This window comes from Scyliorhinus torazame, chromosome 17 (assembly GCF_047496885.1).
Source record: "Scyliorhinus torazame isolate Kashiwa2021f chromosome 17, sScyTor2.1, whole genome shotgun sequence".
NCBI lineage: Eukaryota > Metazoa > Chordata > Chondrichthyes > Carcharhiniformes > Scyliorhinidae > Scyliorhinus > Scyliorhinus torazame.
In genome coordinates, this window is record NC_092723.1 from 105,341,167 (window position 1) to 105,365,033 (window position 23,867).

Genomic DNA, 23,867 nt, shown 5'->3' on the forward strand with positions numbered 1-23,867 from the left:
GAGGCCCCCGAGGAGGGACTACTTAGGGAGCGGTGAAGCCTCCAGACGGAGTTTGACCTGTTGACCACAGGGAAAGCAGAGGCACAGTGGAGGAAAGCACAGGGGGCGACGTACGAGTATGGGGAGAAGGCGAGCCGGATGCTGGCACACCAGCACGGGCAGCATGGTACCACAGGTGAATAGCACTGTGGCTTCACAGCGCCAGGGTCCCAGGTTCGATTCCCCGCTGGGTCACTGTCTGTGCGGAGTCTGCACGTTCTCCCCGTGTCTGCGTGGGTTTCCTCCGGGTGCTCCGGTTTCCTCCCACAGTCCAAAGACGTGCAGGTTAGGTGGATTGACCATGCTAAATTGCCCATAGTATCCAAAAAGGTTAGGAGGGGATTATTGGGTTATGGGGATAGGGTGGAAGTGAGGGCTTAAGTGTGTCGGTGCAGACATGATGGGCCGAATGGCCTCCTTCTGCACTGTATGTTCTATATATCTATGTATCTATGTAGCTCCGTAAGAGGGTGGCAGCGAGGGAGATAGGTGGAGTTAAGGGTAGCAGGGGGAATACGGTGCGGAGTGTGGTGAGAGTAAATGAGGTATTTAAGGACTTCTATGAGGAGCTGTACAGATCTGAGCCCCCAGCGGGAGTAGAGGGGATGCGACGATTTTTGGATCAACTGACGTTCCCGAGGGTGGAGGAGCACGAGGTGGCTGGTTTAGGGGCGCCAATTGGGTTGGAGGAGCTGGTTAAAGGATTGGGGAGCATGCAGGCGGGAAGGCCCCGGGGCCAGATGGGTTCCCGGTCGAGTTTTACAGCAAATACGTGGACCTGCTAGGCTCACTGTTAGTGAGAACTTTCAATGAGGCAAGGGAGGGAGGGACCCTGCCCCCGACAATGTCCGGGGCGCTGATCTCGCTGATTCTGAAGCGGGAGAAGGACCCGCTGCAATGTGGGTCGTATGGACCGATCTCGCTCCTCAATGTGGATGCTAAGTTGCTGGCAAAAGTGCCGGCTACGAGAATTGAGGACTGTGTCCCTGGGGTGATTCATGAGGACCAGACGGAATTTGTAAAGGGCAGGCAGCTAAACACCAATGTGCGGAGGCTCCTCAACGTGATTATGATGCCATCGGTGGAGGGAGAGGCGGAGGTAGTGGCAGCTATGGACGTGGAGAAGGCCTTCGACCGGGTGGAGTGGGAGTATCTTTGGGAAGTGCTGCGGAGGTTTGGGTTCGGGGAGGGGTTTATCAGTTGGGTCAGGCTCCTACATAGAGCCCCGGTGGTGAGTGTGGCTATGAATCGTCAGAGGTCGGAGCACTTTCGGCTGTACCGAGGGACGAGGCAGAGGTGCCCCCTGCCCCCCTTGTTGTTTGCATTGGCAATTGAGCCTTTGGCCATGGCACTAAGGGAGTCCAGGAAATTGGGGGGGTTGGTCCGAGGGGGAGAGGAACATCGGGTGTCGCTGTATGTGGACGACCTGTTGCTGTATGTGGCAGATCCAGTGGAGGGGATGGTGGAGGTCATGCGGATCCTAAGGGTGTTTGGGGACTTCTCGGGCTATAAGCTCAACGTAGGGAAAAGTGAGCTCTTTGTGGTGCATCCAGGGGACCAGGGAAGGGGTATAGACGAGGGCGGACAGGAACTTTCGGTACTTGGGGATCCAGGTGGCTGGGAGCTGGGGGGCCTTGCACAAGCTCAATTTGACGTGGTTGGTGGAGCAGATGGAGGAGGATTTCAAAAGATGGGATGTGCTGCCACTCTCGCTAGCGGGCAGGGTGCAGTCGGTTAAAATGATGGTCCTCCCGAGGTTTCTCTTTGTGTTCCAGTGCCTTCCCATTGTGATTACCTTTTTTAAACGGGTAGGTAGGAGCATCATGGGTTTTGTGTGGGCAAATAAGACCCCGAGGGTAAAGAGGGTGTTTCTGGAGCGTAGCAGGGACAGGGAGGACTGGCGCTGCCGAATCTGTGCGGCTACTATTGGGCAGCCAACGTGGCGATGATCTGTAAGTGGGTAATAGAGGGAGAGGGGGCGGCATGGAAGAGGTTGGAGATGGCGTCCTGCAGGGGCACGAGCCTGAGGGCGCTGGTGACGGCACCGCTGCCGCTCTCGCCGACAAGGTACACCACGAGTCCGGTGGTGGCGGCAAAGTTGAAGATCTGGGGGCAGTGGAGACGGCATCGGGGCGAGATGGGAGCCTCGGTTTGGTCCCCGATTCGGGAGAACCATCAGTTCATCCCGGGAAGGATGAATGGGGGTTTTCGGAGCTGGCATCGGGCAGGGATCAGAAGAATGGGGGACCTGTTTATAGATGGGGACGTTTGCGAGCCTAGGGGAGCTGGAGGAGAAGTTTGGGTTACCCCCAGGAAATGTCTTCAGGTATATGCAAATGAGGGCGTTTGTGAGGCAGCAGGTGAGGGAATTCCCGTTGCTCCCGGCACAGAGGATTCAGGACAGGGTGATTTTGGGTGTAAGGGTCGGAGAAGGCAAGGTTTCGGCGATCTATCAAGAGATGAAAGAAGAGGAGGAGGTTTCGGTAGAGGAGCTAAAGGGCAAGTGGGAGGAGGAGCTTGGGGAGGAGATTGATGAGGGTCTGTGGGCTGATGCCCTGAGCAGAGTTAATTCTTCCTCCTCTTCCGCCAGGCTCAGCCTAATACAATTCAAGGTTGTTCATAGAGCACATATGACAGGGGCGAGGATGAGTAGGTTCTTTGGGGTGGAGGACAGATGTGGGAGGTGCTCGGGGAGTCCGGCAAATCACGTCCACATGTTCTGGTTGTGCCCGACACTGGAGGGGTTTTGGAGGGGTCTTGCGAGGACTATGTCCAAGGTGGTGAAAGTCCAGTTCAAGCCGAGTTGGGGGTTGGCACTATTTGGGGTAACGGACGAGCCGGGAGTGCAGGAGGTGAAAGAGGCCGGTATCCTGGCCTTTGCATCCCTGGTAGCCCGGTGGAGGATCTTGTTATTATGGAAGGACGCGAAGCCCCCCAGTGTGGAAGCCTGGATAAATTACATGGCAGAGTTCATTAAGCTGGAGAGGATAAAGTTTGCCTTGCGAGGGTCTGCGCAGGGGTTCTTCAGGTGGTGGAAACCGTTCCTAGACTATCTCGCGGAGCGCTAGGAAGAGGTCCGCAGCAGCAGCAACCCAGGGAGGGGGGGGTGTCTCTTTCGGGGGGGTATTTGGGCGGGTGAGGGGGGGGTTCCCCAAGGGTACTCTTGAATGTCATATGGGGGGGGTTAATATATGCGGGAGAAACCCAATGTATAAGTCGTTTATTATTTTCGATTGTGGTGTTTCTGTTCTTTCTTCTTTTTGTTATGGGGGGGGGGGCTTGTTTGTTAAAAAATTTTGGTGGAAAAATTTGAATAAACATATTTTAAAAAATAAAAAATAAACGTTGACTAGAATGTAAAGTGTGCTTTCCAGCTCTCTTGTATGGATGACACCTGGGGGCGGGGGAAATCTTACCCCAGGTTACACCTGCCGCATTTCCCGCTTATTCCTGGAGAAGAGCGGGAGAGGCCTTAAATGGGGTTCACGCCGGGCGTCGAACGGAGCACGATGCTCCCAGCTGGCAGCAGCAGATACTATCCCATTCACGGAAGCTTCGTATATTTAAATGAGCAGTTCTGGGTTTTCGCTGGAGTCTCCCGGCCGGTGGAAATCACTATTGGTCTCCCTCAATGTCAAGCAGACATAGAAGCAAAGAAATTATAAGAAGGAGGAGGCCATTAGCCCATCAAGGGTACTCCGCCATTCATTATGATCATGGCTGATCATCAAGTTTAATATCCTCATCCCTCCTTCCCCCCATGTCCCTTGATCCCTTTAGCCCCAAGAGCTATATCTAATTCCTTCTTGAAGGTCCGGATCTCATTGGAGGTCCCGGGTTGTCAGGCACAGGGCAGTGTAGTGCCCTAGCACTAGGTTGACACGGCCAGGTTGGCACTGCCAGGGAGCCAAAGAGTGGAGTCGAAGAGGGGCAAGGCCAGAAAAGAGGGCCTGAAATGGGGACACGATGGATGTTGGCCTAAAGGGGGACCATGAAGGGAGGGGGAGGCCTAAAGGTGAGCCCATGGCAGGGTGTTGATCACTTGGGGGGGTTGTGCTGCTACCAGTGACAGGAGGATGGGGGCTTTGTGCATGGGGGTGGGGGATCTCTGCTGGTGTGTAGGAGGCAGAGGGTTGTAGGATTGTCTGGCGATCAGGGCACCCCCTGACTGTAATTGCTGGTATAGGCACCTCACACCTGCTCTTTCTAGGAAGCATTTGAGTACAAAGAGGCTCTTTAAAACATTGTCATCAGAAAACCACCTTCTCCCCTGATTTAATGAATCCTTGCAGAGCTATATAAATAAACAATCTTAATCACCCTTTGAAACCTCCTGGACGTGTCAATCAAAAAGATTTTAAGAGGCAATGATGCGTGAAATTGAATGTAAACAATACAGCTCAAAGCTTTTAGCCTTTGAGGCATACAAACAGGCTTCTATACTTCAAATGGAAGTGACATTGACTGTCAGAAAAGCAGTTCAATGGTCTCCACCACATTAAAGGGAATACCTTTACCCTCATCTCAAAAATCTTTGAATTTGGCATACTGACAGGGTTTTGGGGTACAGATGGGAACACTTTCACTTTATTATGAAAGAGCTTTAATTTTTAGATGCTGACTGAGGGGTGGATTCTCTGCCACCTGCCTCTGGTAGCAGCGGAGAAACATGCATCAGGCAAAAAATGACACCAATCCATTTTCAATGCTCCACTTTCCCGCTGACTGTGGCAGTGAGCTACATGCACTGCATTAGCGAGCAGATGCAAATGGGTCAATTGAATCTATTTGCATCTGAATAATGGTCTGGAAACACAATTCTCAACGCCTCTCGGGATTCACGCAGGCAAGTATTTCTAAGCATGGCCCTGACACGGTGGACCTCATAATGGATCAAGGGGGTAAGTACAAAGAACAAAGAAAAGTGCAGCACAGGAACAGGCCTTTCGGCCCTCCAAGTCCGTTCTGATCATGCTGCCCGACTAAACTAAAATCTTCTACACTTCCTGGGTCCGTATCCCTCTATTCCCATCCTATTCATGTATTTGTCCAGATGCCCCTTAAATGTCACTAACGTCCCCGTTTCCACCACCTCCTCCGGCAGCGAGTTCCAGGCACCCACTACCCTCTGTGCACTACCCTCTGTGTGAAAAACTTGCCTCGTACATCTGCACGTTCTCCCCTGTCTGTGTGGGTTTCCTCCAAGTGCTCCGGTTTCCTCCTACAGTCCAAAGATGTGCAGGTTAGGTGGATTGGTCATGCTAAATTGCTCTTAGTGTTAAAAAGATTAGGTGGGGTTATTGGGTAATGGGGATAGGTTAGAAGTGTGGACTTATGTGGGGTGGTCTTTCCAAGAGCTGGTGCAGACTCGATGGGCCGAATGGCCTCCTTCTGCACTGTAAATTCTATGTCGATCTCCTCTAAACCTTGCCCCTCGCACTTTAAACCTATGCCCCCTAGTAATTGACCCCTCTACCCTGGGGAAAAGCCTCTGACTATCCACTCTGTCTATACCCCTCATAATTTTGTAGACCTCCATCAGGTCGCCCCTCAAACTCCGTCATTCCAGTGAGAACAAACCGAGTTTATTCAACCACTCCTCATAGCTAATGCCCTCCATACCAGGCAACATCCTGGTAAATCTCTTCTGTACTCTCCCTAAAGCCTCCACATCCTTCTGGTAGTGTGGCGACCAGAATTGAACACTATACTCCAAGTGTGGCCTAACTAAGGTTCTATACAGCTGCAACATGACTTGCCAATTCTTATGCTCAATGTCCCGGCCAATGAAGGCAAGCATGGCGTATGCCTTCTTGACTACCTTCTCCACTTGTGTTGCCCCTTTCAGTGACTTGTGGACCTGTACACCTAGATCTCTCTGACTTTCAATACTCTTGAGGGTTCTACCATTCACTGTATGTTCCCTACCTGCATTAGACCTTCCAAAATGCATTACCTCACATTTGTCTGGATTAAACTCCATCTGCCATCTCTCTGCCCAATTCTCCAAACAATATCAATCCTGCTGTATCCTCTGACAGTCCTCATCGCTATCCACAATTCAACCAACCTTTGTGTCATCTGCAAACTTACTAATCAGACCAGTTACATTTTCCTCCAAATCATTTATATATACTACGAACACCAAAGGTCCCAGCACTGATCCCTGCGGAACATCACTAGTCACAGCCCTCCAATTAGAAAAGCACCCTTCCATTGCTACTCTCTGCCTTCTATGACCTAGCCAGTTCTGTATCCACCTTGCCAGCTCACCCCTGATCCTGTGTGACTTCACCTTTTGTACCAATCTACCATGAGGGACCTTGTCAAAGGCCTTACTGAAGTCCATATAGACAACATCCACTGCCCTACCTGCATCAATCATCTTTGTGACCTCTTCGAAAAACTCTATCAAGTTAGTGAGACACGACCACCCCTGCTGCCTCTCACTAATACGTCCATTTGCTTCCAAATGGGAGTAGATCCTGTCTCGAAGAATTCTCTCCAGTAATTTCCCTACCACTGACGTAAGGCTCACCGGCCTGTAGTTCCCTGGATTATCCTTGCTACCTTTCTTAAACAAAGGAACAACATTTCTATTCTCCAGTCCTCCGGGACATCACCTGAAGACAGTGAGGATCCAAAGATTTCTGACAAGGCCTCAGCAATTTCCTCTCTAGCCACCTTCAGTATTCTGGGGTAGATCCCAACTCTCCCTGGGGACTTATCTACCTTAATATTTTTCAAGACACCCAACACCTCGTCTTTTTGAATCTCAATGTGACCCTTCTCCAGACTCAACATCCACCAATTCCTTCTCTTTGGTGAATACTGATGCAAAGTATTCATTTAGTATCTCGCCCATTTCCTCTGGCTCTACACATAGATTCCCTTGTCTATCCTTCAGTGGGCCAACCCTTTCCCTGGCTACCCTCTTGCTTTTTATGTACGTGTAAAAAGCCTTGGGATTTTCCTTAACCCTATTTGCCAATGACTTTTCGTGACCCCTTCTAGCCCTCCTAACTCATTACTTAAGTTCCTTCCTACTTTCCTTATAGTCCACACAGGCTTTGTCTGTTCCCAGCCTTCTAGCCCTGACAAATGCCTCCTTTTTCTTTTTGACGAGCCCTAAAATATCTCTCGTTATCCAAGGTTCCCGAAATTTGCCGTATTTATCCTTCTTCCGCACAGGAACATGCCGGTCCTGAATTCCTTTCAACTGACACTTGAAAGCCTCCCACATGTCAGATGTTGATTTACCCTCAAACATCCGCCCCCAATCTAGGTTCTTCAGTTCCCACCTAATATTGTTATAATTAGCCTTCCCCCAATTTAGCACATTCACCCAAGGACCACTCTTATCCTTGTCCACCACACCAGTATCTAACATAAGTTCCATCAAAGTCCATTGGAAGTTTCCCTTCCCCTCACAATGCAAAATCTACCCGTTGGGGGTGTCCTGCTCTCCAGTTCCCTCAGGGGTAGTGGAAGGGGTTTCTTCTGAACCCCCAGCTCCCTTGCTTCAGCTTCCATTGAAGAGGCATTGCTAGTGCCCACTGGATCCACCTATTCAGTTGTTGGAGCCTCTCTGCTTCTTATATGGTCTATGTGCTTCCACACTCGTCTCCCTTGTACGTCCGTCAGGAATGAGACAGGACTATACTTGACCATAATTTTCCCAGGTATTCACAATGGACCACATGCAAAATTCCTGACAAAAACTAGGTCGGCGGTTTTAAACAATCTGTTGCCTTTCGCCGAGTTACGATACTTCTTTTGGGAGGCTTGCCTCACCCCCACCCTCCCCGCCAAATTGGGGAACACTAGCTCGAACTGAGTACGAAGGTGCCAACGCATTAACAGCTCTGCTGGTGTGACCCCGGTTGTAATGTGAGGGGTGGTATTGTGCAAACGGAGGAAATTGGTCAATGTGAGGCCCAGATTTAAAAGTTTGCATCGCTCTTTCTGCCAGGCCATTCGAGGCCGGATGATAAGGGGCCGTTCAGAAGTGGTGGATGCCATTAGTCTGCATGAGATGCTGGAATTCCTCCCCCGTAAAAGCTGTGCCATTATCGGAAACCAATACCTCTGGACGGCCATGAATGGCGAAAATACAACTCAGTGCTTCAATGGTGGCCTGAAGTTGTCGTCTCTATTTCTTGGCCATTCAGCCTCTTGGAGTGGGAGTCCACTAATATCAAGAATATTCTACCCAGGAAAGGACCCGCAAAAATAATGTGAAACCTTGTCCACAGATGGCAAGGTTTGCTGTGACTAACAGAAGTGATACTGATGAACAGGATTCTCAGTATCTTTGCCAAAGCCCTGCCACCATATGCAACATCTGGCCAACATTTTTATTTTAGTGTGGGCAGCATGCACACTGTGCAACTCCTGCAGCAGTGGCTCTCTTGCTGGGGGTGGTACCACCGGCCGGGAACCACAGAGCAGTACCCCGGGCGGGATTCTCCGTTTGCCGGCGCCGAAATCGTGAAACGTGATTCGGCGGAGAATAGCTTCCGACTCCAAAATCAGGCTAGGCGCCGGTTTGACGCCAAATCGGGATGCTCCAGCACCCCAAAAATTGCATAAATGCTTTGCTCGCCGCAGGGGGTGAACGTACAGTAGGCATATGACTAGCGGGCCTGACACCCTATGATCGGGGGCCTCCGAGATACACTGCCTCCGATGGGCCGAGTTCCGGACAACGTCGTTCACTTCTGTTTTTAGAAATCGTGAACCTGGCGTCCTGGCTGCTGAGCGAGAGAGAGGAGGTTGGAAATGGCGTGGAGTGACTGCGGGCTGCTGGCCCGGACACCTGGCTGCGGCGAGGGGGGGGGGGGGTGGGCTCTGCCAGGGCCGGGGTAGGGGAGGTGGAGAGGGGGTCAGGGGTTAAGGGGGGGCGTGCTGAGCAGCCGGAGTGGGACTGGGGCGGTGCCCGGGCACCGACCGCCATTACGGCAGCCATCTTGATACGTACCCACTGACCACCCACCCCATCCCCTGGCTCTATACAGTGACACCGGCCGTATGGGTGAGCCCACCCCCTCACCCCACTCCCCCCCCCCCCCCTCCCCACAGCACACCCCTCCCCCCTGTCATAATATGCACCCATGTACATCATGAGGTAAAAACAGGCAGTGACAGACACCCTGGTGAGCCAATCAACATACAGGACAGAACACAACCAATCACCAGACAGAACACCAGAGGGGGGCTTCCAACTATAAAACACACGAGGCATCAGCACTCCGTCCCTTTTCACTGGTGACAATTGTAGTGACGGTCAGGGTGTACATATCAGTCAGCACCTTCTACACGTGGATCAGAGCTAGTCTGGTCTAGTAAGTTAGAGTTAGTACAGTTAGAGTAGTAGAGTGTCAACCCACAGCCAGCTGTGTGCATTGTTACAGAAGTTCAATAAATCGTATTGAATCAACGCCTAATTTTGGGGTATGCTTTACCGTTCATCTGCATCCTGTTGCAGTCCATGTTACCCCAGGGTGAACAACACGACACCCCGGCCCCAAACACCCCTCCCAACCGGCAACCATCCACCGGGGGACCACCCAGGGCCACACCCAAGGTAGCCCCCAGTGAGGGCAGTGCCAGCCAATGGTACCCCTGGCAGCAGGGAGGACACAAGGACCGGGAGCACCGATGGGGCCGAATACTGACGGGGCAAGGGTGCGGGGGTGGGGGAGTGATATGCGTGGGCGAAACGCGCAGTGCTAACCAGTGCCTCTGTGTAGCCCATGGAATCTGGCCGAGCACGGAATTATACGCCATGCGAACATGTTGGCATTCCACCCCCTGCAGACAATGGCATTTGGACATTAACCTGCGATGCTGGCCACTGTGGTAATGGTTGCAGCCCTGCGAGGTGCTCTGCGGTCTGCAGCAGCAGAACGACCAGCACAGGCTGGAGGGCCGGCCGCCCAATAGGCCGAGGAGGAGGTGCCAAGGAGGTGCCTCATGAGGCCTTGCGTGTACCGGCGCCGCCTGTCAATCGAGGACCTGTCGGATCAGGCATGCAAATGGAGACTGCGGATGAACAGAGAGACAGTGCGACACATCTGCCAGATGATGGCACACCTGGCACTGTAGGGGTATGGGGCAGGACCCCCGCTCTCGATGACCATGAAGGTGACGGTCGCCAAATATTTCTATCCCACGGGGTCCTTCCAGTCGCCGAGTGGGGACCTGTCAGGGATCTCACAGACCTCGGTGCACAGGTGCACCATGCTGTAATGGAGGCCCTCTATGCTCAGCGCCTTAATACATCCAGTTCCATGTGGACCGAACCCATCAGGGTGCCCGAGCAGCGGAGTTCGCTGCCAGCGCCGGGATGCCCCGGGTCCAGGGGCGATAGATGGGATACATGTCACCCTATGGGCACTGGCGGATAACAGGCCGCTCTACACCAACCGAAAGGGGTACCACTCGGTGAACATCCACCTGGTCTGTGACCATCATCTGCACATCATTCGCGTCTGGGCCCGATACCCGGGCAGTGTACACGATTCCTTTATCCAAGCACACTCAGTGATCCCTGACATGTTCAAGGGGCAACCCACCCCCCACTCCCGCCTGGCTGAGGAATTGGCTTCTGGGCGGCAAGGATTACCCGCTGAGGAAGTGGCTGATGGCACCTATTCTCCTGCCACAGGCCGGCGCAAGACCCACTACAATGATGCCCACACAGTGACCAGGAGTATGGTCGAGCAGTGCTTCGGCCTCCTGAAGATGCGCTTCAGGTGCCTGGACCGTTCTGGAGGGGCCATTCAGTACGAGGCTGAGAGGGTTGCCCGCATCGTGGTGGCCTGCTGCACCCTCCACAACATCGCGCAACAGAGGGGCGATGTGCTGGAGGAAGATGAGAAGGAAGGGCAGGCCTCATCCAACGAGGACGATGTGGAGGAGCGGGACGATGAGCAGGACATGGGGCCCAGGCAGGCAGGGGTGGCCACACAATGTTATTGCCAGGGGCAACGCACACGGGATGCTTTGATCGTATCAAAGTTCACCGACTAGGAGGGAGGGGGTGGGGGGTAGGGGGGGGTTTGTTGGCTAGGGGCACAGACACCACATCCCACACCCACACCGACTCACCTCCCACACCGCCAAACCGCTCGCATGCACACCCCTTCGTTATACATACCAACAGCGCTACGAGCTAGGGGCCCTGGGTTGTCAGTGACAGCGGGTCTGGTCCATGGGATGGAGGATGATGACAACCTGCTCTGCGATGAGCTCTGGTGCTTCACATCATTAGACAATGTCTGACTCATACCCACTGTAGCATCTTCACCTGGGTGATCCCTGCATGCGAGCTGGCCAGTCCGTCACAAGGCACCGTTGGATCCTTGCGGTGGGTGTGCTGGGGACGGTCGGCCCACAGGGGGCAGTCAACCCACACGGCTTGCACTGGTCCCCCGCAACCCCCCCCTGGCCAGCCCTGACCAGTCCACCCCCACAAACAGAGACAGAGCACCGAGGCAGGTTTTGGCGGTGGTTACAGGTGTTTATTGTGCGGAAATGAACACAGTCTGTGCCCTAGCCCCTATAACTAAACTGTGCCTTGCATCCGTGCCAACTTAACTGATGTTTAACTTTCTGGCCTTTCGGGCCCTAACACTGCGCCTAGGTCATTCCCCAGTCGTTACAGCAGGAGTGGAGGCGGCCTGCTGTGACTCCTGACCTGCGACAAGTGTCCCCATTGGCACACATCTCCTGGGGTGACCCGACCTGGGTGGGCATGGCCGCTGCTCGGGCATTCCAGGTGGCGTGGTGCCGCCCTGTCTGCCCGCTGTCCACCAGATGCATCGGGGGGGGGGGGGGTGAGTCCGAGGTGCTGCGGTGTTCCAGCACCTCCCCTGCGGGAATCGCCAACACGGGATGTTCCAGAAGCCTGGGACCCGTCTGGACGGCAGCTGGTTCCTGGGCAAGCCTGCCCTCCAACCGTCCCCTCCCTCGGCTGCTCCTACCTGCACCTGCTGTACCGGATGCGATGTGTGGTGCGCACCAGATAGTGTCCCAGGAGCCTCTTCACTAATGTGTCCAACCAAGTTGACAGTTTCTGGGTTGCTGGAGAGTGTTGGAGACAGCTGTGACGGAAAGTTAGTGTCATCCTTTGAACCGAACTCCGGGGTGTCCTGAGTCTTGGGCGGAGGGTTGGTATTCGGGCTGCTCTCCCCATCAGTATTCGGCCATCTGGGGAGCACCGACTCCGGCACTGGCTGGAGGTGGGCGACTCCGGATGGACTGGCCCTATCTCTGTCAGGTCCTGTCAGACACAAGACGACATGTATCATTAGATTGCAGTCTGGGGGGGGGGGGGGGGGGCATGGGGGGGGGGGGGGAGGTTTTTGGATGTTGGGGTGAGGGTGAGGGGGATTGGGGTGAGGGTGAGGGGTGTGCGCATCTAAAATGGCCGCCCACAAAGATCGATGGGAAATTGGCCAACGCGGAGATGCAGACAGGCTGCAGCTTGCAAATATATAAAGGCTGCAGAACGGACATTGCAGAAACTAACAAAGGGAAAGGGCCCTTGAAAGGCCATCCCAGGACAATGGGCTCCCAGTAGAAACTAACAATATGTGGCAGACTTGGTGGCGTCGGTTTCCTTATTTGGGAAGGCCAACGTGCCTCGGACACTAACGGCCATGGCCGACTGGGACCCACCCCGCCATCAATGTGTCCACCCCCAATTGGTTGAGATCGATCAGGGTGATTGAGCCCTGATCAATCTATTGGACACCTACTGGGACCGCACAAAATCACGCAAAACCTGTAAGGGATAAAAGGTGCTGCACAGCCCACCACTCGCTGACTCGACCACTGACGACAACAACAATGGTGGTACCTGCACCAGCCAAGGAGGGGACCATCCACGCCACCCACAGAGGTACCAGAGCCGAGGACAAAGACGACCAGCGACAGACATCCAGCACTGCCAGATGACGGATTCCAGATAAGGCCATATCTGCAGTACAGATTTGCCAGTCACTTGGACGTGAAGTTAGGGACATTCTTGTGTGTTAGGTTACAGTTCAACTTGTATGTGTGTGTTAATTTTGTGTGTGTGTAATAAACTGTTATCAGGACACCCGACAACGCAGAATCGCCAAGCAGAAACTGATAGCCAAGTTCTGCACACGTGTACGGCCTCAACCGGGATCTTGGTTCATGTCTCACTACATTTAACCTCCCACCATCTGGCCTGGGCTTGCAAAATCTTACCAACTGTCCTGGCTTGAGACAATTCACACCTCTTTGACCTATGATTATCCCTCTCTCCAGTCGCACCGTCTGGACCTGTAAAGATTTAATTACCTGCAAAGACTCGCATTCAAAGTTACATCTTGCATCATTGGCTTTGTCTATATATGCTGTGTTTGTGCAACCTACCTCTTCACTCACCTGATGAAGGAGCTACGCTCCGAAAGCTTGTGATTCCAAATAAACCTGTTGGGACTTTAACCTGGTGTTGTAAGACTTCTTACTATGCCCACCCCAGTCCAACGCCAGCATCTCCACATTGAAGAAATCTAAACAGCTCTTCGGATGAGTACAGTTTGGGAGGAACGTAATACTACTATTGGTTATAATTGTTAAGATATTATTCTCTGATTCTTTTGTTTGTAAAAAGTATATTCTATAATAACAAAGAGCGGAGAAGAAGGGCACTAGTTGATATTGTTTGAAAGTAAAAGGATTAATTTAACTTAAAGGGGTAAGATATGGCATGAGAGCTCAAAGCCTTGGTCTGCTCTTCGTGCTCCATGAGGGAGACCAGGAACGTTCCCAGTTCCCTGGACCAGCAGATGTGCATGAAATGTCTCCAGCTGCAGCTCCTGGAAGCCCAAGTTTCTGAGCCGGAGGAGAGTCTGGGGACACAGTGGAGCATGCGCGAGGCAGAGAGTACTGTATAGAGAGGTGGTCACACTGCAGGCTCAGACTCCACAGGCACGAAGGGAATGGGTGACCAGCAGGCTGAGCAAGGGGACTAGACAGGCAGTGCAGGAATCACCAATTCCCCTGCAAAACAAATAAACCGTTTTGGATGCTGTTGAGGGGAATGACCTCTCAGGAGCTAACAGCAGCAGGATAGTATGTTGCCTCCTTGGTGCTCGGGTCAAGGATGTCTCGGAGCGGTTGCAGGACATTCTGAAGGGGGAGGATAAACAGACAGTTGTAATGGTACGCATTGGTACAAATAACATAGGTAAAAAAAGGGGTGTGGTCCTAAAAGCCGAATATAAGGAGCGAGGACACAAGTTGAAAAGCAGGATCTCAAAGGTAGTTATCTCAGGATTACTGCCAGTGCGTCATGTGCTAGTCAGAGTAGAAATAGCAGGATATATAGGATGAATACATGGCTGAAAAGATGGTGGGTTTCAGATTCCTGAGTCATTGGGGATGGTTCTGGGGGAGGTGGGACCTGTATAAACTGGATGGGTTACACCTGTGCAGGACCAGGACTGATGTCCTGAAGGTGATACTTGCTAGAGTGGTTGGGGGGGGGGGGGTTTAAACTAATATGGCAGGGGGGTGGGAACCTATGTGAGGATTCAGAGCAGGGAGAATCAAGAGCAAGAGAAAAAGACGGCAAGGAGAATTAATGGCAGGCAGAGATATCAAGGGCCAGAATCAGATAAGGACACAGTAAAAAAGAGTAGGAATGGGACAGGAAACATGAAAAGAACCAGCCTTAAGATTTTATACCAGAACGCTCGGAGCATTTGAAATAAAATGGATGAATTAGTTGTTTAGATAGATGTAAAGGGGTACGAGAAAGTTGGGATATCAGAGACATGGCTCCAAAGTGACCAAGAATAGGAACTAAACATTGAGGGCTATCCAGAGTTTGGGAAGGACAGGCAGAAAGGAAAAGGTGGAGGAGTTGCGCGGCCTTATGAGTCGTCACGCCGTGCAGCGCGTATGACGCTGCACGGCGTGAACCATTGCGCAAGCGCGGATCCCGTCACGTCGCTGCTAGCCCATTTCGGGCCGGAGACTATCGGCCCATTTTTATGACGTGGCGCAAGTGGGATTTGTGCCGTTTTTTGCGCCGATCGGCGGACTTTCCGCCGATAACGGAGAATTTCACCCCTGATTCTTTACAAGTTGCTGGACGATTTGCATCTTCCTACCAGCCTCGCCAAAACTTGTTCTTTTGTGAGACTCCCACTTGAACAGCATCGCAAGTGTGTATTCGCTGGATTTCCCACATTGTTGCAACTTGCTCCCGTCACGATCATCTAGTGTGAGCACTGAATATTGTACAGAAACCTGCAAATGATGTGACATATGGTCCTGACAGGACACTCAAACTTGCAGATCCAGGCCAGGATCAACAAATCTGTGAAACTTCATTCCACCCGACCGTGGGTTGTTTTGAGATTTGTTTTGTGTCTGTCTTGGGTATTTCTGCACCAGTTCCAATTTTCCCACCTGTAGCCCTGTTAGCGTTGAAATGCGATCAAGACACAAAGCTTTTTGATACTCAGAAGTGAGTTACTTGTTCAAATGCAATTCGATTGGTTTCAGGAATGCTTTGGAATCACTGGGCCATTTGAACATCACATGTGTTAAACTTGAGAAGAAATAGGTGACTTTAAATGGTTCTCAAAGCGCTCCATGACTGGAATTTTCCTCTTGTTGCTTCTGAGTCTATTGTAGGCTAATTGATAGAGATTAATTGCTATAATTAGTCAAAAACTTCATTACAATGAGGTTAGCAGGATGGGTCCTTGTCTTTCACCATCTTGTATGTTTCGATAAAAGCAGAACATTGGTTTACCCACGAGTTCTGATCCACTGTTCCTGATCATGAAGTAAGGGGCTGCAAGCTCTAAAATTCAAAGATGAAGAATTTGTGTATGTTATGCACACCTACACTCTCATTCACTCATTCAATGACAAAATCTAGCAATTCTAAAATGCAGCTGGGTTACAATAATATTCCCTTCTCCTGTTAGTTCTTTTTCATTGGTATCATACCTCCCTTTCCATAACTCCTCTTTCTACTCCTCTTTCAGTCTCTACACATTAGATTTACTGCTCGCTGTTGGATTGCTGGCAGCAAAGTTGCGTGGCCGTTGGACAGTGGGTTTCCCGGTGGGCAGCTAGCGAGTGATGCAAATGGCCTGTAAGAGTCTTTCCTGTGTATATCTTTTGTTCCCAAGGACTGGAAAGCAGCCAGAGCAATTACGAGAATAATTTCCAGATATTTTTCCGTCATGTATGGTGACCAGGGCAATGGCTTATCAAAGTCCACCACCAAAGATGGAAGTCACACCACCTTTGGATGGTAGACAAGCCAAAACTATCCTTGAGGAGGAGGATAATTCCACGGAAGTGTTTGGTAGGACTTAATTAATTGAGGGTCAGGAGGCAGACCCAGAGTTACAGAGATTAGCGCAGTCAGCTCTCACATATGTTGAGGCTGAGGGAGTTCCAGAGTGCTATTATGTTAAGAATGCAGTACTGATGAGGAAGTGGAGATATCTGCATCGACCTGCGGACAAGGAGTGGATGGTTGTTCATCAGATAGTCATACACATGACCATAAGAATGTACTGATCCCCTGCCTTTGTTTTAGGCAATATCATAGGGAAATACTGCAGATGGCATATGAAATACCAATAGCAGAACATGTGGGAAAACTCAGACATCAGTCAACTGGCATTTTTCCAGGCCAGGACTGAATAAGGATGTAGTGGAATTCTGTAGAACATGTCCGCAACATGTAAACCACAACATGTGATTTAGCCTGCAGCTTTGATACCCATACCAATGTTTGAAGAACCATTTAGTCGGCTATTGGTAGATTGTGTAGGACCATTGCCTAAAACAAAGGTAGGGGATCAGTACATTCTTATGGTCATGGGTATGACCACCTTATTTCCAGAAGCTAAGGCCGGGGTTCTCCAACCCTGCGCCGGGTTGGAGAATCGCCGGGGGGTGCAAGAATCGCATGACGCCGCCCCGATGCCGGCCCGCTGATTCTCTGCCGCCGATTCTCGGGCACCCGCGGGATTGCCACCACGCCAGTCGGGGGCCGTTGAAAGCGCCCCCCCTCCCCCCCTCCCCCAGCGATTCTCTGGGTCGAGTCCCGCCGGCGTAGGTTTTGTATGGTCCTACCCGGCAGGACCTCGGAGTTCTGCCTACGGGGGCTGTCCTGGTGGGAGGGTGGGGGGATCCGACCCCGGGGGGGGGGCTCCAGAGTGGCCTGGCCCGCGATCAGGGTCTACCGATCGGAGGGCGGGCTAGTTCCGTGGGGGGCCTATGTTCCTCCATGCTGGGCCCCTGTAGGGCTCCGCCATATTGCCCGGGTGCCGGCGCGGAGACAGGAACCCACAGACATGCGCGAACTCATGCCGGCCGTGGCGCGCATGCGTGAACTCGTGCCGGCCGTGGCGCCCTACTAACCCCCTAGGAAGGGGTGATTACATGGACGTGGAGGCCCGTTGGCGCTGGAGTGGCTCGCACCTCTTTTCATGCCGGCATCAGATCTTGGCTGCGGGATTGGAGAATCCCGGCCTATACCTTTGAGAACAATTACAGCTAAGGTAGAAGTGGAAAAGTTGGCATGGTTCTTCACACGCTCTGGCCTACTCTTAGAAGTACAATCTGACCAGGGTTCTAACTTTATTTCTTTTTTAAAAATAAATTTAGAGTACCCAATTCATTTTTTTCCCAATTAAGGGGCAATTTTAGCATGGCCAATCTAACTACCCCGCACAGTTTTCAGTTGTGGGGCGAGACCCACGCAGACGCAGGGAGAATGTGCAAACTCCATACGGACAGTGACCTGGGGCTCAAGTCGAACCCTGTTCTTTATTGCCGTGAGGCAGCAGTGCTAATCACTGCACCACCATGCCAGCCTCTACTTTATTTCTAAAATTTTCCAAGGCATAATTCATAGCTTAGGTATCAAGTTTGTGGGTTGACACAAACTTAGGAAGCTTTAGAGAGATATCATCAGATTCTCAAAACCATGATTGGGGCCTGTTGCCATGAATATCCAAGAGATTGGGACAAAGGTTTGGATTTTTAACTATTTGGCACCAATTATTCCCCGAACTAATATACTGGGTTTAGCCCATTTTAATTGGTCTATGGCCATGAAGTATGGGGTCCATTAAAATTGATACAAGTAAAGTTTCTAAAACAAAAAAACAAATCCTCAATGTTGGATTACACGTCCACATTTCTGGAAATATTCACAGGAGCTTGGCAGGTAACTCAAGAGCATTTAACGGTTTTAGGAGCAAGAATGAAAATGTGGGTAGACAAACATGCCAGGTCCAGAACATTCCAAGCTGGAGATGAGGTACTGGCATTGTTTCCTTTACAGGGCGAGCCTCTGAAAGAAAAATTCAGCAGCCCCTATAAGGTATTTAGAAGTGTGAGTCAGGTGATTTACCCAATAGATACTCTAAAGATGTGCATGTTAGGTGAATTGGCCATGATCAATTGCCCCTTAGTGTCCAAAAGGTTAGGTTAGTTGGGGTTACTGGGTTAAGGGGATAGGGTGGGGGCCTGACCCTAGGTAGGGTGCCCTTTCAGAGGGTCGGTGCAGACCCAATGGGCCGAATGGCCTCCTTCTGCACCATAGTGATTCTATTCTATTGTATTCCAGACCATAGGAAGAAGGATTGCTTATGCCACTAAATATGTTGAAAAAAAATCATCGAATTTCATAGTAGGAAGGAGCAAGTGTGTCAGATCGTGGAAGTAGTGAAAGAGGACAGAGAATGAGGTAGGGGAAGACGTTGACAGTTCACAGAGCGACCCTCCTGTGGTACGACTAGCAAATACAGGAATACTAGAGCAATTAGATACTGAGTTTGCTTACTTCCTTACTTGCTTGCTTACAAAAATATTTCATAAGGCTACTACAAAAACATAAGCAGATTTGTAGGGGCACGCCGGGTTGTACTATGTTAACTGAACATGATGTGAACACATGTGACTCCAACCCGACAAAACAGCATCCATATCGATTGAACCCACAGAAACTAGCTGAGATCAAAGTGGAAATTATACATGTGGGAGAATCATTGAATTGAGCCGAGTAAGAGTAGCTGCAGTTCGCTAGTCGTGTTATTAACTAAGCTGGTTGGGACAAGCCGACTCTGGATAGACTACCGGAAGGTCAATGCCATCACCCAAACAATTCCCAGGTTGGAGGACTGCATCAATAGGATTGGCAGTGCCTCTTGCCTTCCGAAAAAAGGGGTATTGGCAGGTCCCTTTAATGCCCAGGGCTGAAGAGATATCTGCCTTCGTGCCTCCAAGGGGATTGTATCAGGGTAAAGTGGTGCTATTGGGATTAAAAAATGCACCAGCTACATTTCAGTGACTCATACATCAAGCAGTGGTGAGGGTGCCTAACTGCGTGGTCTATTTGAATGATGTGGTAGTTTACAATGATACATGGAAGGAGCATGTAGGACAATTGGAGGAGTCATTTAAACTGCAGTTGGCTGAATTAGCCATTCATTTGGCCTAAAGCCAACTTGCCAAAGCAAAAGTGACCTACCAGGGCACGTTGTGGGACAGGTACAAGTGGTACTCAGAACAGCCAAAGTAAGGGCGTTACTAGATTTCCCCATTCCCAAAACGAAACAAGAGATTATGAGCTTCCTAGGAATGTGTGGGTTCTGTCGAAAATTTGGACCTGACTTTAGTACCATAGCGGTATGGTCGCAATAGGTCATTGACTTTGGCAGGTCTGGACAATCCCGGTGGAGGACAATGGCGATGCCTCCCTGCCACGGGAAAACCTGCTGAGGTGAGTGGGGAGGGGGGAGGCGGGGGGTGGGGGGGGGGGGGGGGGGGGGTCCCGGCCTACAATTTCTTTCACTCTAAATCACCCTATCTCCTTCTGTCTTTTGCTATTGTTACATTAGTTATGGAATAGACCATCAGGTGTGACATTAGTGTCCAGGATGTGACACTGATGTCGCTAAGCCCTTATTAGAGTGACATTCTAACAAACAGCAATGATGAGCATGAAAGTTAAACTATAACACTGTTCATCACCAACCCCGCCATTGAAACGATATTTGGCCCAGTATGAACGTGAATAAATATTGTTATTAATTGGGATACCTTTACATGACTCTGCTGCTTTGTGGTGCTGTACCTGTTGAAAATATGTATTTTTTTTACAATATTACATGATGCCATAGTTTCCTACAAGATGCAATTGTACTGTCTTTGGCTAATTGCCTATTTGATTAGCAGCTGACTCAGGCAAGCAAGTACGTTAAGTTAGTATTTTAGTAATGATTCCATTTCTTAGGCATGTGGTTATTATGAACGATGTGCTGGACATTGAGATGAAAAAAGCTGAATGATTTGGGTTGTTATTCGGGTTTTGTTCAATTTTCGTTCATTATGTGATGTTCTCATGTTTGTAGAGAACTATTACTGTTCATCCTGAAATTACATTCTTTAACCATTTGAGAAGAGATGCGTCTTTATGACTGTAGGATATCTTGTATCTTTGATCCACTTTGTACTTGTTCTTCCATCTAATTTATCATAGATGCGAAACTAGATAGACTGGAAATAGTTTTTCAATCTTCAGCACATGACACTAGCTTCATTTGTCAGTTGCACCATTGGGATGAAATTACCTATGCCAGCAGTATGGCGTGATTCAATAATGAATCAGCAGCAAATTTCTCATTGTACTCAATCTTTTCTCCATTGAAGTTCACAAGATAATGATTCAGATTCTCCCCAGAGACAATTGTTTCCTACTCTGGCTATTACTTTTACTTGGTCTGAAATGAATTATCTTGCCGAGATTTTCTGAATCAATGAAAAATAAAACATGGATTGTGGCGATTTTTTGAAAGCCTGTTTAATGCTGCTGGTTTACAAACCAATTTCACCCCCCTACCCCCACAATACTTTTGATAAATCTCTTTGCGCTGCCTAATGAATGGTGGATCTGAAGATATTGTTTTATTTGCTCTTTACCCATAAGGCGGTAAGGCAGTACGGCAGCATTGTGGTTAGCACAGTTGCTTCACAGCTCCAGGATCCCAGGTTCGATTCCCGGCTTGGGTCACTGTCTGTGCGGAGTCTCCATGTTCTCCCCGTGTCTGCATGGGTTTCCTCAGGGTGCTCCCGTTTCCTCCCACAGTCCAAACATGTGCAGGTTAGGGGGATTGGCCATGCTAATTTGCCCTTAGTGTCCAAAAAAAAAGGTTAGGTGGAGTTACTGGGATAGGGTGGAGGTGTGGGCTTAAGTGGGGTGCCCTTTCCAAGAGCCGGTGCAGACTCGATGGGCCGAATGGCCTCCTTCTGCACTGCAAATTCTGATTACCATAACATTACATGTTAGATCCTCCAGCCCCACAACACGTCAAGATGTCTACACTCAACACACACACACACAGTTAGAACAGGGGCTGAGTGCGTGACAGAGATGGGCAGGGGCTGAGTGCATGACAGAGAGGGGAGTGAGCGTATGAAAGAGAGGTGGACGTGTGTGTGAGAGGGAGACATGTCTGTGCGAGGGGTTCTTTGTCAAAGCTCTGAGAAAGAGTCACCCAGACTTGAAACGTTAGCTCCCTTCTCTCTCCATGGATGCTGTCGGGCATGCTGAGATTGTCCAGTATTTCCTATTTTTATAACGAGAAAAGACTTGCTCACATTTGATTTCTGTGTTCGCACCTACTTTGCGGCAAAGAAAGGGATGTCGACATTATGAGAATGTTTGTGGTTCCCTAATGCACTAGCACAGTGGTTAGCACTGTTGCTTCACAGCGCCAGGGTCCCAGGTTCGATTCCCAGCTTGGCTCACTGTCTGTGCGGAGTCTGCACGTTCCCCCTGTGTCTGCGCGGTAATTTGGACATTCTGAATTCTCCCTCTGAATCTGAACAGGTGCCGGAATGTGGCGACTAGGGACTTTTCACAGTAATTTCATTGCAGTGTTAATGTAAGCCTACTTGTAACAATAAATATTATTATTCTTATACTTGGGAGGTCACTAGCAGTTCTACGGCTCGGACGTCCGGTTGCGGCTATGTGGAGCTAAGTCGCACGTTCGCCAGCTCCAGCTAAAAACGGACTTTTGGGCTCTTTTTAGGGCCCGTAACGGTGCTTGTTCGACGTTTCCCAGTGTGGGAAGGGGACAGCAACATTCCCCCGATAGTGTATGGATTGGACCAGGAGTGGGGTGATTAAAAAAAGTGGCATTGAAGCAAAGAAAGGTGTGAGGAAGGAGGACCAAGATGTCGGCGGGCAGAGACCAGGCAGCGTGGAGGTATTGGGCGCAAGAGCAGCAGGAGCTTCTCCAGCACAGTTTTAAGGAACTGAAAGCAGAGCTGCTGGAGCCAATGAAGGCTTCAATCGATAAGCTGCTGGAGACCCAGACGGCCCAAGGGGCGGCGATCCGGGAGGTCCGGCAGAAGGTCTCGGAGAACGAGGAAGAGGTCCTGGGCCTGGCGGTGAATGTGGAGGTGCACGAGGCGCTCCACAAGAAATGGCAGGCGAGGTTCGAGGAGATGGAGAACCGGTCGAGGCGGAAAAGCCTGCGGATCCTGGGTCTCCCGGAGAGGCTGGAGGGATCGGACGTGGGGGCCTACGTGGTCACCATGCTGAACTTGCTGATGGGAGCGGGGGCCTTGCAGGGGCCCTTGGAGCTGGAGGGGGCCCACCCAATGCTGGGGAGGAGGCCCAAGCCCAGCGAGCCGCCGCGGGCGGTGCTGATGCGGTTCCACCGGTTTGCTGATCGAGAGTGAGTGTTAAGGTGGGCCAAGAAGGAGCGGAGCAGCAGGTGGGAGAACGCGGAGGTCTGGATGTACCAAGATTAGAGCTCAGAGGTGGCGAAGAAGAGGGCTGGTTACAACCGGGCGAAGGCAGTGCTGCACAGGAAGGGGGTGAAGTTCGGTATGCTGCAGCCGGCACATCTGTGGGTCACCTATAAGGATCAACACCATTATTTTGAGTCCTCGGAGGAGGCGTGGGCCTTTGTTCAAGCCGAAAAACTGGATTCAGACTAAGGTTCGGGGACGAGGGGTCGCGGTGGAGGGATGGTTGGGGATTGTTGGGTTGTGTTTCGAGGGGGGGTTCTTTGCTTTTTGGGGGTTGATTGGGCATTGTTTTAATTAGGTCCGTCGGGCGGGCTCGTGGGGGGGGGGGTCGGTAAACTGCTTGGGGGGTTGATGGTCGGTAGGGGAGATGGGGCCCCGTGGCGGGGGGGGAAGAGGCCTGAGTTGGGGTTAGTGGGACCGGGCCTGGAAAGGGTGCTGCGCCAGGGGAGGCGGGGCCGGGCAAGTGGAACGCGCAGGCTTTTTCCCGCGTTTAGGGCTGAAGGGGTGGGGCCGGAGCTGGGAAGCGCGGGCTTTTTCTCCCGCGCTGGGAGTGGAATGGATGAGATCCCGCTGGTGGACAGGGGGGGGAGGGGAAGTTCCACACTGGGGGGGGGTCGATGGAGTGGCGGGAGTGGCCGGGGACAGCAGGAGTCAGCTGACTTGCGGGAGTGCAATGGGGGGAGCAATGCAGCTAGGGGGGGACCTAGCTTGGGCGGGGGGGTGGGCCCGATTGCTGCTGGAATGGCCAAGGGGGAGCTGGAGTTGGTAGAGGAGGTCGGGGCGGGGATCTGCCGCTGTGGGGAACGGGCCGTGCGGGGGGCGCGGGCAAGTGGCTGGCCTAGGAAGGGCTATGGCTAGTCGGCGGGGGAGAGGGGTGAGTAGCCCCCTGATCCGGCTGATAACCTGGAATGTAAGGGGACTGAATGGGCCAGTCAAGCAGGCCCGGGTGTTCGCGCACCTGAAGGGGCTGAAGGCGGATGTGG